General features: G+C 54.5%; 1 pseudogene; it reads left to right on the forward strand.

Moving 5' to 3' along the window:
- Positions 1–10,024: 10,024 nt before the first annotated feature.
- LOC132321341 (olfactory receptor 14J1-like) lies at positions 10,025–10,990 on the forward strand (annotated as a pseudogene).
- Positions 10,991–13,189: the final 2,199 nt, after the last annotated feature.

Here is a 13,189-nt window from a genome sequence, read left to right on the forward strand (position 1 = left end):
GGAGGTGCCCAAATCTTTCCTCCCATGGCGTTTCTGGTAGCAGCTCCCTCTCACTCCCGGCCCATGTCTCTGCTGCCTGGAGCTGTCCCTGCCACCCGAGCTGTTTCTCTGTGCCCTCTTCTCCTCCCAGTCGCTGCTCACAGAGCCCATCCCACCCGCTGTGAGCTCAGCTCTGCCCTGAGATACCTCCTGGCAGCGAGGCACTGCCCAAGGGCATCTCTGTGTGGGCAGGGGCTAAGAAGCAGCTCAGACAAGTGCTATCAAGAACTGGGGTCTCAGTCCCTTCTCCAGAGAAGAGAAATAAATTCATATCTCCCACTGCCCACCCAGCCCACCAACAGTGGGAAACTGAAAGCACAGATACCTTCCCTTTCAAGTAAATGCTGCCTCAATGTTCTTCTTCAAAAGGACGCTCTGCAAATGCCCCGAGGCTTATCTGGAGCTGTGAGCAGCCCATGCGGCGCCCTATCTACAGCAGAAGCACCCTGCCCTGCCAGGGTTGCTCCTTCCACCCACAGCTTCTCCCCACAGCGCCGTGGGGAGCTCCCCGGGCAGGCTGAGTGCTGACCCTGGCAGACAGCAGCGTCCCTGCCCCAGCACACAGCCCCCGGGACACAGGGACCCTGCTCTGAAGGACAGCCCTGGGCACCCCTGGCTGCACACCCACCTTCACAGCCCTGCAGCCATCCCTGGGAGAAGGCAGCGAACGCGTCCTGTCCTTCTGACGGTGCAGCAGGGAAGCCCTGCTCTGGAGCACGTCCTCCTCCTCTACACTGGAGAAACTGAGAGAGTCCTGACAGATCCCGTCAGCTCTCAGATGTACCAGGTCCAGGAGATCCCTCCAGGAACTGAAGCTGCACTGCCCTGCACCCAGAGACTTACCATGTAGAGAGAGGGCTGTGACGATCTCTCCCCCAGTCAGCTCTCAGCACCCTGCCGCTACCAACTGCCTTTCAGCTCTCTCTGCCTCCCAGGTCTCCCCTCGGTGCCTGCAGGCAGTGCCCCCAGCCCTGCTCCTGGGCAGAGCTGTCTCTCTGCAGCGCTGCCCGCTTGCCATCAGCTCCCTCCCTCCATCCCAGGAGCCCAGCCCAGCTCAGCAGCAGAGGACCAGCCCAAGGCGGCACTTTCTCTGCCCCCTCTGGGCTCCCTCCAGGTGTCCCTGGGGCTCCAGGGGAACCTGCTGTGAAACAGGCTGAAGGATCACTCATCTTCCCTCCCGCAGCTGGGGAGAGGGACTTCTTTCCAGCAGTGTCACTTCTCCCATCAGAGGTAGAGTTAGGTCTAAAAATAACCGTTTATATTTTATTGTCAGTCAGGACACCCAGACAATGACAGGCAGGGATCTTCTTTACTCCTGCTGAGGGATAGGATTCAGCTGAGTCAGTTGAGGCATCTCATCCTGTGTTTCTATTGCTAGCACTGCAAGGGGACTCAGCTCCCTCCCATGGCTGCCACAACCGCACAGGAGGTGGGATTCCTCCGCCTCAGTTCCGGTGTGCATTGAACAGGCACCTGCATGTGAGCTGCTTGTCTCAGCTCCTGTGCTAATTAATGAAGATGTAGGTCAGGAGTTGGCTCTTCAGATGAAATGCCTGGTGACATCTGAGGTGCCAGAGGTTGGCCAAGGCATGTGCAAGACGACTGCACTTGTCTCTATTTACTCTTTTCTTGGCAGCCTATGTTGCCATCTGTATCATAGGCAGAGTTAAGTTTCTCTCTCTTTTCCAGCAGCTGGGTTGACTAGATCTCCATTCACTATAATGACGGTTTTCATCCCCACGTTGCCTAATCAAATTCCGGACAGTTACTGTATTTAATGTCCAAATAGAGGCCCGTAGTGTTAGCATTGAAGGGCAGCAGAGCTCCGTACAGCTGGTCTTCAAGGACAACGTCCTCCAAGCACGGAAATGGTCTCTAGCAAAACTCAGTTGAAACCTGAAAGTGAATTCAAGGGCACCATAACGAGCTGTTACTACTTCAGGGACAGTGAAGGAAGAAGTACAGATAACATGGGATCACCCCTAAATTTAGTGAGAGTCGGTCTAAATAGACCTGAGATAGTTTATGTGCTCTTATCACCAGCAAGGTCTCCCAGGCCTTGGTGCCTCAAGGCAGGACTCGAGAGGAAAACAGCCATCAGTGGATAGGAACCAAATCAGTAGCTACTTGAGGAAACCCAAATGTTACCAGTCAAAAGGGACAAGATGTATAAATCTGTGTTTACATAGAGGGAGAGAAAGTGTCATTACCTTGCTGGTCCATGGCCATGGCCTGTAAAAAAATCATGAGAATTTACAGACAAGTGTCAAAGCCTTCTTACCCAATTATTACACCAAGGTCTTTCCCACATATGTTTCAGCTTCTGCCTAACACCTTCCTTCAGCGGTTGATGCAGTTGCCCACACAGAGGTGGCCACTGCCTCCAAGATTCCCGGGGGTAGCTGAAGACCCCTCATGCTACTGGGAAATGTGACCCAGGGCTGATGGGAGCCTTTGTGGAGCAGGAGCTGGTGGACAGGCAGGATAGGCCAAAGCATCTCAGCTGAGACAGCTCATTTCTCTCCCTTGAGAAGAAAGGGAAGCCTGGACAAGTGCACCCAAGGGCTCCAGCATTGGAAGAGAATGAGAAATGAGTGGGTCTCGATGCTGCAGAGTCTACTTGAAGACACTCCTGTGACCCCGATATGTTGGGATCAGTGCAGATTTGTCTATTGAAAAGAGAGCATTTGATTCACTTTGTTCCTTTGCTTCCTTCTGTGATTTCTGGGAGCTCACGGCTTCAGTGTGAGACTCGCTGTGAGTGAATATGGACGAACAGAGCGTGGGGCAGGGAGTGCTTTGTGGGTTCTTGGGATCTGTGCTTGACACAGCAATGTGTTTTTATTGGCCTAAGGGCATCCACTGTGGAAACTGGACTGCCTTGGCTTGTTAGTGAGTTTTGCATGTTAAGGAGCCCTCTGGTGCCAAGTTCACAGAATCACAGAATCACAGAATCACTACGATTGGAAAAGACCTGTAAGATCATCAAGTCCAACCTAAAAAAAAAAAAAAAAAACAAAAAACAAAACAAAAAAAAAACCACACAAACAACCCACGCAAGCCAACCACCACACAACAACAACAGGGCACAACACACCAAAAACCAACCCACCCAACACCACACAGCACCATGTCCATCAAGCTACATCCCACAATGCCACATCCACACGCTCCTTGAATACCTCCAGGGAGGGTGACTCTACCACCTCCCTGGGCAGCCTATTCCAATGTTTCACTACTCTCTCGGTAAAGAACTTTTTCCTAATATCCAGCCTGAACCTCCCCTGGCGCAACTTGAGGCCATTTCCTCTAGTCCTGTCACTAGTCACTTGGGAGAAGAGACCAACACCCACCTCTCTGCAACCCCCTTTCAGGCAGTTGTAGAGAGCGATAAGGTCTCCCCTCGGCCTCCTCTTCTCCAGGCTAAACAACCCCAGTTCCCTCAGCCGCTCCTCATAAGACTTGTGTTCCAGACCCCTCACCAGCTCCGTCACCCTTCTCTGGACACGCTCCAGCACCTCAATGTCCTTCTTGGAGTGAGGGGCCCAAAACTGAACACAGGATTCGAGGTGCGGCCTCACCAGCGCCGAGTACAGAGGCATGATAACCTCCCTGCTCCTGCTGGCCACACCATTTCTGATACAGGCCAGGATGCCGTTGGCCTTCTTGGCCACCTGGGCACACTGCTGGCTCATATTCAGCCGGCTGTCAACCAGCACCCCCAGGTCCTTTTCTGCGGGGGAGCTTTCCAGCCACTCGTCCCCAAGCCTGTAGCGTTGCCTGGGGTTGTTGTGGCCAAAGTGTAGAACCCGGCACTTGGCCTTATTGAACCTCATACAATTGGCCTGTGCCCATCGATCCAGCCTGTCCAGATCCCTCTGCAGAGCCTTCCTACCCTCAAGCAGATCAACACTCCCTCCCAACTTGGTGTCATCTGCAAACTTGCTGAGGGTGCACTCTATCCCCTCATCCAGGTTATCGATAAAGATATTAAACAAGACCGGTCCCAAAACTGAGCCCTGGGGGACTCCGCTTGTGACCGGCCGCCAGCTGGATTTCACCCCATTCACCACAACTCTCTGGGCTCAGCCATCCAGCCAGTTTTTAACCCAGCGAAGAGTGCACCTGTCTAAACCACGAGTCGCCAGCTTCTCCAGGAGAATACTGTGGGGAACAGTGTCAAAGGCTTGACACTGTTCCTGAACTGCAGATACTGCAGGAAGGTTGAACAAGGCTCTGGAGAAGTAAAAGTCAGCACACAGCCTCCAGGTTTCTGAGGGTGTTAGTGGGCCCCAGCGAGGGCCATCGCTGAAGAGGCCATGGAGGGAATGACCAGAAAAGGGACGATCCCTGGGGGCTGCTGAAGCAGGAACTCAGAGGCACTGGTTACAGGTGGAAAATCAAATGTGGAGGCAACTGTGAAAGGCCTTCATGCATTTCATCAAGGAACGAGTAGATGTGGCACTGCGGGACATGGTTTAGTGGGCATGTGGTGTTGGGTTGATGGTTGGACCTGCTGTTCTTACAGGTCTTTTCCAACCTTAGTGATTCTGTTATTCTGTGATCAAGCAGGATGTTCAAGCCCTGACCCCCTAGGAATGGGGATCTGTTCCATATGGAATGCTCAGGGCTGCTGCTGGGGGCAGTGAGATGTGGGGGCATGCGATGCCAAGTGCAGGACAGCAGGAGGACTCCTCTGAGGCTCTATGGAGTGAGTGGGTGGGTGAAGAGACAGGAAAGCGCTGGAGCTGTAGGGACCTGGTGTCCTCTTGCGGACCTCGGTGGAAGAGACAGCAGCCATAGTCGAAAGTACAAGGATTTCAGTTCTGTTGGGAGGTGCCAGCCCCAGCAACGGGGCCATCCCCACCACAGGCTGTCCTACACTGCCCGATGCCTCTGCCTCTTCCTTAGAAGATTTTATCCACCACCCCTGCTTGCCCACATCACTGTCACCCCATGAGGTTCCTACTGGTCCATCCCTCCAGCCTGTCTATGCCCCTTGGGATGGCCACCCTGCCCTCCAGTGTAGTGTCTGTTCTCCTCAATGTGGTCTCTGCTACAAATGTTATGAATAATCCCTCTCTCAGCTCCTCCAGGTCATCAAAAAGACGTTAAACAGGGCAGGTTGCCGGGTAGACCCCAGCAGGACCCTGCTAGCTAGATGCCTGCAGGCAGAGAACCACGCATTGACCACGTACCTCTGAGCCCACCTGTCCAGCTCGTTTTTACCCATCTACCTATCCCCCCATGCAGACCATAATATCCTAACATTGAATATTGTGAGGGATGATGGCGAAAGCTTTGCTGACCTCCAGGTAGAAGACAACCACTGCTCTCCCCCGTGCAGCAATCCTCTCCTTTCTTCAGAAAGAGCAAAGAGGCTGGCCAGGCACAATCTCCCTGGGTAAATCCCGTCACCTTCCTTTCAGACACCCAGAAAGGGGACGCGAGTGGACGTCCTCGGGGGCACAGCCTTCTGTTCCCCTGCTCATCCCTTGGGCATTTTTGAAAGGTGCGTACAATGTACAGAGGTGCTGCCAGTCATCAGGATGTTCCCCAGTCTCCCTGACCTTTCAGAGGTGATGGAGAGTTTTCTCCCTGTGACAAAGGCCAGCTCGCTCAGCTCCCTGGGATGCCGCCCCTCCAGCCCCAGTGACCAGAAAGGATTGCGCTTGCTCGAGTGACCCCTGACTTGATCCACATCCACTGCTGGTTCTTTACCTCCGGAGTCCTGCCTCAAGGCGCAAAGGCTTGGGAGACCTTGCTGGGGAAGACTAAGACAAAGAGGATATAGAGTATCTCAGAGCTGTCTACACCTGCTCTTTCTAAGTTCAGCAGTGGCCACACGTTCTCTTTGTTTTTTCCTAAAACTCTTTCTGGAAGGGCTAACAGCTCCACTTGATGCCCTCGAACCTCTTGCAAGGGTCCACACCAGGGAAGCTTTGGCTTCCCTAAAGCCATCCCCATTTCTAAATTTGTCCCTGAGTCCTTGCATCCACCTCCGGAATGCTTCTGTTTTTCTATGAAACTTCTTAATGAGTTCCTTCTTTAACGGAGCTGCTCTCCTGAAATGGCTGGTTGTTTTCCTGCTTAGCGGTCTGGAAACGCCTTGTGCTTTGAAGATGCTTTCCTGAAAGACCAGCTGTACGGAGCTCTCCTGCCCATGGGCTTACAATTAAAAATCCCTTGAAGAGGCTAAACTCTTCCCCCACTATTTCACGGTCACTGCAGCCCAGGCTCACACTGGTTTTCACATCCCTCATCAGCACTGCCTCTTTCGCAAGGACCAGATTCAGGCAAAGATCACCTTTGTTGGCCTGGCACCTGTGCAAAGAAGAGGTCCCAAGAGACCCCAGACACCAGCTGCACAGTCTGCATCCTGCTGTGCTCCCCTCCCAGTGAGTGTCGGGGTCATTACAGTCCCCAACAAGACCTGGGGCCATGGATCTGGAGACTTCCATGGCTTGCTTAAATAAGCCTTTCTCCACTGCCTTCTCCTGATTGCAGGTTCTGAGGGCCTGTGGTGGAGGTGAAGCTGATCTCCAGGAAGACAAGGTGCTGCTGAAAATGTCCTTGGCTTTGGACAGGCTGTGATCCAGGAACACGGTGACAATCATTCCCCTCTTCCTTGACTGTATCATCAAGGGGCTGAGCAAAGGCTTGTTGAAAGAAGCACCAAGAGAGTTTGGGAGCAGCCAAATGATTGGAGCCGCCCGTGCGATGGGCTTCCTGTTCATGCACTGCTCTGCATCGGCTGGATGAACTTGGGTCAGACCTTGCCTCACTGCAGGGCTGGGATTCAGTCGCTGGCCAACAGAGCCCGAATCTGCCGGAGATGCCACCTGGGCTTGCACAAAGGAAGCGAACCTGTCGGCAACGCTGGCTGGGGTGTCTGTCCCGCATCCCCTCTGAACGGGAACGGCTTTCCCATAGGTCCTGGGCTGTCCCTGCCAGCCACAGGCCGTTGTGCTGGAGAGCCCTGGCATCTCGTGTAGCACTCCAGGCCTGTGTGTGGCCATTGAGCAGCTGCCCTGAACCAGGTTAAGCACTGGGGGATGTCCATGAGACAACTGCCATTGCAGTCAGTGGAGATCTAGGAAATACAGCTGATGGAGAAGAGGAGAGGGACTTGGCTCCATCTGGGCAGCTGACTACCTCTGTAGGTGCTGTGGACATAAGGGAAAGGGAAGGTTTTAGTTGTCCTAACTGTAAACATCTGCTGTCATTTCCCTCTACCAAAGGAATTCCCCTCTAGGCTCCAAGACGATGCCCCCAGATGCTGCCTTGTCTCTCAGCATTGCTCCATTAGAGCTTGCACTCACCTGCACATAGCTTGGACAAGCTCTGGTGTCACCTCAAATGTCACCAGGTGTTCCCACCTGAACAACTCCCTCAATCTCCATTAATTAGTGTGAGAGCTGAGACAAACAGCTCACATGCAGGTGCCTATTCTATGTGCACAGGGGAACAGGGGCAAGAGAAATCCCACATCCTTGGGGATTGTGGTGTGCCTGGAGGGAGCTGAGTCCTCTTCTAGCCCCAGGATTTCAAACCCAGGATGGGATGTCTTGAATGACCCAAGTGAATCCCTTCCCTCAGCAGGGTTAGAGGAGATCCCTCCCTGTACGTTTCTGGGTGTCCTGTCTAACGATGGGACAAGGAAAGGGGATTCTCATGCCTAAGTGTGTCTCTGAAAGGAGAAATGTCACAGCTGGAAAGAAGTCCCTCTCCCCAGCTATGGGAGGGAAGATGAGTGATCCCTTCAGCCTGTTTCACAGCAGGTTCCCCCAGAGCCCCAGGGACACCTGGAGGGAGCCCAGAGGGGGCAGAGAAAGTGCCGCCTTGGGCTGGTCCTCTGCTGCTGAGCTGGGCTGGGCTCCTGGGATGGAGGGAGGGAGCTGATGGCAAGCGGGCAGCGCTGCAGAGAGACAGCTCTGCCCAGGAGCGGGGCTGGGGGCACTGCCTGCAGGCACCGAGGGGAGACCTGGGAGGCAGAGAGAGCTGAAAGGCAGTTGGTAGCGGCAGGGTGCTGAGAGCTGACTGGGGGAGAGATCGTCACAGCCCTCTCTCTACATGGTAAGTCTCTGGGTGCAGGGCAGTGCAGCTTCAGTTCCTGGAGGGATCTCCTGAACCTGGCACATCTGAGAGCTGACGGGATCTGTCCGGACTCTCTGTTTCTCCAGTGTAGAGGAGGATGAGTGCTCCAGAGCAGGGCTTCCCTGCTGCACCGTCAGAAGGACAGGACGCGTTCGCTGCCTTCTCCCAGGGATGGCTGCAGGGCTGTGAAGGTGGGTGTGCAGCCAGGGGTGCCCAGGGCTCTCCTTCAGAGCAGGGTCCCTGTGTCCCGGGGGCTGTGTGCTGGGGCAGGGACGCTGCTGTCTGCCAGGGTCAGCACTCAGCCTGCCCGGGGAGCTCCCCACAGCGCTGTGGGGAGAAGCTGTGGGTGGAAGGAGTGACCCTCATCAGGGCAGGGTGCTTCGGCTGTTGAGAGGGTGCTGCATGGGTCAAGGCTGCTCACAGCTCCAAATCACCCCCAGGACACTGGCAGAGGCTGCTTTTCAAGCTGCACATCAAGGCAGGGGCTACCTGAAAGGGAAGGATCCTGTTCTTTTAATCTTCTGCTCTGCGTTGTCTGGGTGGGCAATGGGACATAGAAATTAATGTCTCATTTCAGGAGGAGGCACTGAAATTCCCAGTCTGTTACTCCTCGAGCTGATTAAGCCAGGGAGTATCAGGAATCAACACTCCTTGGCTCACAGAGAGCATCAGAATCACTCTTCCATCCTCCTCAGGGCTGGTGCGATGTTCCCCTCAGAGCCTGCACACACAGAGATGCCCCTGGGCAGTGCCCTGCTGCTGGGAGGGCTCTGCAGGGCAGAGCTGAGCACACAGCGGGTGGGATGGGCTCCCTGAGCACTGCCAGGGAGGAGAGGTGGGGACCGAGAAAGAGCTCCCGGCAGGGACAGCTCCAGGCACCAGAGCCATGGGCAGGAGTGGCAGGAGACTGCAAACACGCACTGGGGGAGGCTGCGTTCCGGCAGCTCGCTTTTGGTCCCTCACTGTAGATGTCTCCTGGGCACTGTCTGCTGGGCAATGAGCTGACTCTCTCTTTACGACATCCCATCTTGGGGACCCCGACTGTCTGCTTTGCCAGTCCTGCTGGGCTTGCGAGCTGCCCCCCAGAAAGGCCCAGCTCTCCTGTGGGATCCTAGGGAGTGCTGAGCCTTTCCTTGGGGGTCGGCACTCTCCTCTCAGAGTCCCTTGCTTCTCTCTGAGAGGGGCTGCGTCCTGCCCTCTGCATCCCAACTACATGTCTGTGCTGGAAAAAGAAGAGGTCACAGACCTGCCCTTTGAAACAGACTCCCCTGCTCTCATCAGAGTCCTCTTTGGTTTTTTTAATGAGCAATTTGTGTGTGCGGTCATCCTTGAGGTAGCAGAAGTGAAAGCACTGGGCAGCTGGGAGCAAGGCTGGTGGACACCGCGGCTCTCCTGACTCTGCACTGAGCCACAGAGAGCTGGGCCCTTTTGCCTGTCCTGTCTTAAGACTCTTCACACTTCCAGTCATAAAAAATGAGGATTTCTACCCCTCAGATTAACCCTCACCAGACGTGATGGCGGAAAATAAAAAACACAGAGAAAATCCTTATAAGGACATGCTAAGCCTCTCTTCTGCATCCCAGAGTTGTGAGAGCAGATATGGAACTTTTCCATTAAAGGGGGATTACAGCTGACATCCCTTGGGAACACCGGAGCTGTCACAAACCAGCTCCCATGTACCCACTGCAGCAGAGCCAAGCTGACTCCTTGGTAGAGGAGAGGTCCTGCTCCTCACAGCACACTCAGCCGGCACAAAGCAGAGAAGGGACATGCATGTCAATTGGGGGGTGGCTTCCATGAAAAATGGAGTGGTTTTGCTCAGAGAAGTCTGTCCTGAATTTTCCCTCTCTTTTCCTTCTTGGGACAGAGCCCCCATGCCAAGAAACAGATGTCCAACAGCAGCTCCACCACCCAGTTCCTCCTCCTGGCATTCGCAGACACGCGGGAGCTGCAGCTCTTGCACTTCTGGCTCTTCCTGGGCATCTACCTGGCTGCCCTCCTGGGCAACGGCCTCATCATCACCGCCGTAGCCTGTGACCACCGCCTCCACACCCCCATGTACTTCTTCCTCCTCAACCTCTCCCTCCTCGACCTGGGCTCCATCTCCACCACTCTCCCCAAAGCCATGGCCAATTCCCTCTGGGACACCAGGGCCATCTCCTACCCAGAATGTGTTGCACAGGTCTTTCTCCTTTTCTTCTTACTTGGAGCAGAGTGTGCCCTTCTGTCTGTCATGGCCTATGACCGCTACGTTGCCATCTGCAAACCCCTGCACTACGGGACCCTCCTGGGCAGCAGAGCTTGTGTCCACATGGCAGCAGCTGTCTGGGGCAGTGGGTTTCTCAATTCTCTCCTGCACACGGCCAACACATTTTCACTACCACTCTGCAAGGGCAATGCTGTGGACCAGTTCTTCTGTGAAATCCCCCAGATCCTCAAGCTCTCCTGCTCACACTCCTACCTCAGGGAAGTTGGGCTTCTTGTGGTTAGTGTCTGTTTAGTCCTTGGGTGTTTTGTTTCCATCGTGCTGTCCTATGTGCAGATCTTCAGGGCCGTGATGAGGATCCCCTCTGAGCAGGGATAGCACAAAGCCTTTTCCACGTGCCTCCCTCACCTGGTTGTGGTCTCCCTGTTTATCAGCACTGCCATGTTTGCCTACCTGAAGCCCCCTTCCATCTCTTCCCCATCCCTGGATCTGGTGGTGGCAGTGCTGTACTCGGTGGTGCCTCCAGCAGTGAACCCCCTCATCTACAGCATGAGGAACCAGGAGTTCAAGGATGCACTGTGGAAACTGATGACTGGAAGTATTTCTGAAGCTATAAACTGCCCATGTTCTTCTGCACAGCTGTTATAACGTGACTCATTACAGGCTCAGCCTGTCATCTGTATTTTTTGTTGTTGGTCGTGGTGTTTTACTTGTCATCCCCTTTCCAGTTGACTCTCTGCTTTTCTTTTCTGACCAAGTGCCTGTGTCAATGTGGACCCGTGCTCTCCCTCTGCGTTTAAAGAAAATAAAGGGCCCTGCACTGACAGTTTGCTTTCGGAGCTCTTTCCTCCAAGACATGTTTTTATATCTGCAGGAGAATTCCTGTGTGCAGAGGTGGAGCGGAAGAGAGTCCCAGCATGGCAGCACTGCCAGGGAGCCCTTGGTCTTCCTGAGGTTTTCTCTTCTCACTTCCGCACGCTCCTTGTGATCTCTTGGGTTTGGTGTAAGGTCTGATTGCCCTGGCAGCTTGGTCACAGCCCTGCTGCGTGGCAGTCGTGTGACCGCAGGCAGGGACAGGCAATGGGCACTTCTGTGACAGAGCTGGCCTCCCTAAGAGCGGTTCCATCATGAAAGGGGTTCTCCTGAGGGCACTGCCTGAAGGCTTAGGTCTTCTTCCAAAGCTGAGCTCAAGAACGTGCCCAAGAAAGTGTCCCGCAGATGAAAACACCAGTGAACAGCTAAACAGTGTGAGTGTGCAGGGTGGGGGCACGCAGCAGTGTCCTGGGACAGCCAGGCCTCCTGGGACAGACATGAGGGCCCAGCAGAGCAGGGTCTGCTCTGTGCCCGTGTTCGCTGGACACCCTGGGAGAGCTGCCTGCGCTGCTTTTGGCTGGGACAGAGCTCGTTTACTTCATAGTAGCTAGCATGGGGCTATGTTTTTGTTTTGTGCTGAAAACAGTGTTGATAAAGCAGGGCTGTGTTAGTTACTGCTGAGCAGTGCTTACACAGCGTCACGGCCTTTTCTGCTCCTCACCCCACCCCACCAGCGAGTAGGCTGGGGGTGCACAAGAAGTTGGGAGGGGACACAGCCGGGACAACTGACCCCAACTGACCAAAGGGATATTCCATACCATATAAAGCTCGGGGAAGAAGGAGGAAGGGGGGAACATTTGGAGTGACGGCGTTTGTCTTCCCAAGTAACGGTTACGTGTGATGGAGCCCTGCTTACCTGGAGACGGTGAACACCTGCGTGCCGATGGGAAGTAGTGAATGAATTCCTTGTTTTGCTTTGCTTGCGTGCGCGGCTTTTGCTTTACCTGTTGAACTCTCTTTTATCTCAACCAATCCGTTTTCTTACTTTTACCCTTCTGACTCTCTCCCACCTGGAGGTGTAGGGAGTGAGCAGCTGTGAGGTGCTTAGTTGCCAGCTGGGGTTAAACCACGTCACTGCCCCGGGCAATCATCACTGACTAGCCCCTCACAACCACCGTTTCCAGCACTGGGAAAGACTCGCACCCCTGAACACCCCTGTGTGTAAGATGAGTGCACGAGGCCAGCTCGGCTGTGGGCGCCTGACAGAGCCCTGACATTTCTGTGTGTGCCTCCAGCAACAACTCCCACCATCCCAGTGAGATTCAGCTCAGCTGCCTTGGAGAGGATCATTGCAAATGCTCCTGTCTGCTACATCACCCTTGCCTGTGATTCTGGACCATGCCCTCAAAAGTGCCAGAGCAATCAGAGAGGTTCTGGCATCCTTGGAAAAGACAGACGTCAGACCCATCTTCAGGAAGGGCAGGAATGAGAACTGGGAGAATGACCGGCTGCTCAGCCGACCTCCGTCCCTGGGAAGGTGATGGGACGCCTCCTCCTGCAGCCATTGCCAGGTACTTGAAGGACAAGAAAGGGATTGCTGAACCAAAGTAGGCAAGGGAAAGAAGGGCCTGTTGTGCACAGGGAACTTTGCAAGGCCTTTGACACGGTCTCCCGTCGGGTCCCTATAGCCAGACTGGTGCTCTCTGGGCTGAGAAATTGGACGTTCGGGAGGGTGGGAGGTTGGCTGGATGATCAGACCCAGGTGTCATTAGTGGTACAAAGTCCTCCGTGCAGCCAGTTACTAGCGGCATCCCTCAGTGACCAGCACTTGGGCCAACACTGTTGAATGTCTTCTTTATCCCCCTGTAAGATGGGACGGGGCGCACTGCCAGCTCCTTTGTGGGTGATGCAAAGCTGGGTGGCGGCCTTGAACAACCTCCTCTAGTTCAGCCGGCCTGGAGCAGGAGAGTCGGACAAGGTGTTGTCATAAGCACCTGCACAAGCCCGCTGCATGCGCCTGCCATAACTGCTGCA

Source organism: Gavia stellata, unplaced genomic scaffold, assembly GCF_030936135.1.
Source record: "Gavia stellata isolate bGavSte3 unplaced genomic scaffold, bGavSte3.hap2 HAP2_SCAFFOLD_59, whole genome shotgun sequence".
NCBI lineage: Eukaryota > Metazoa > Chordata > Aves > Gaviiformes > Gaviidae > Gavia > Gavia stellata.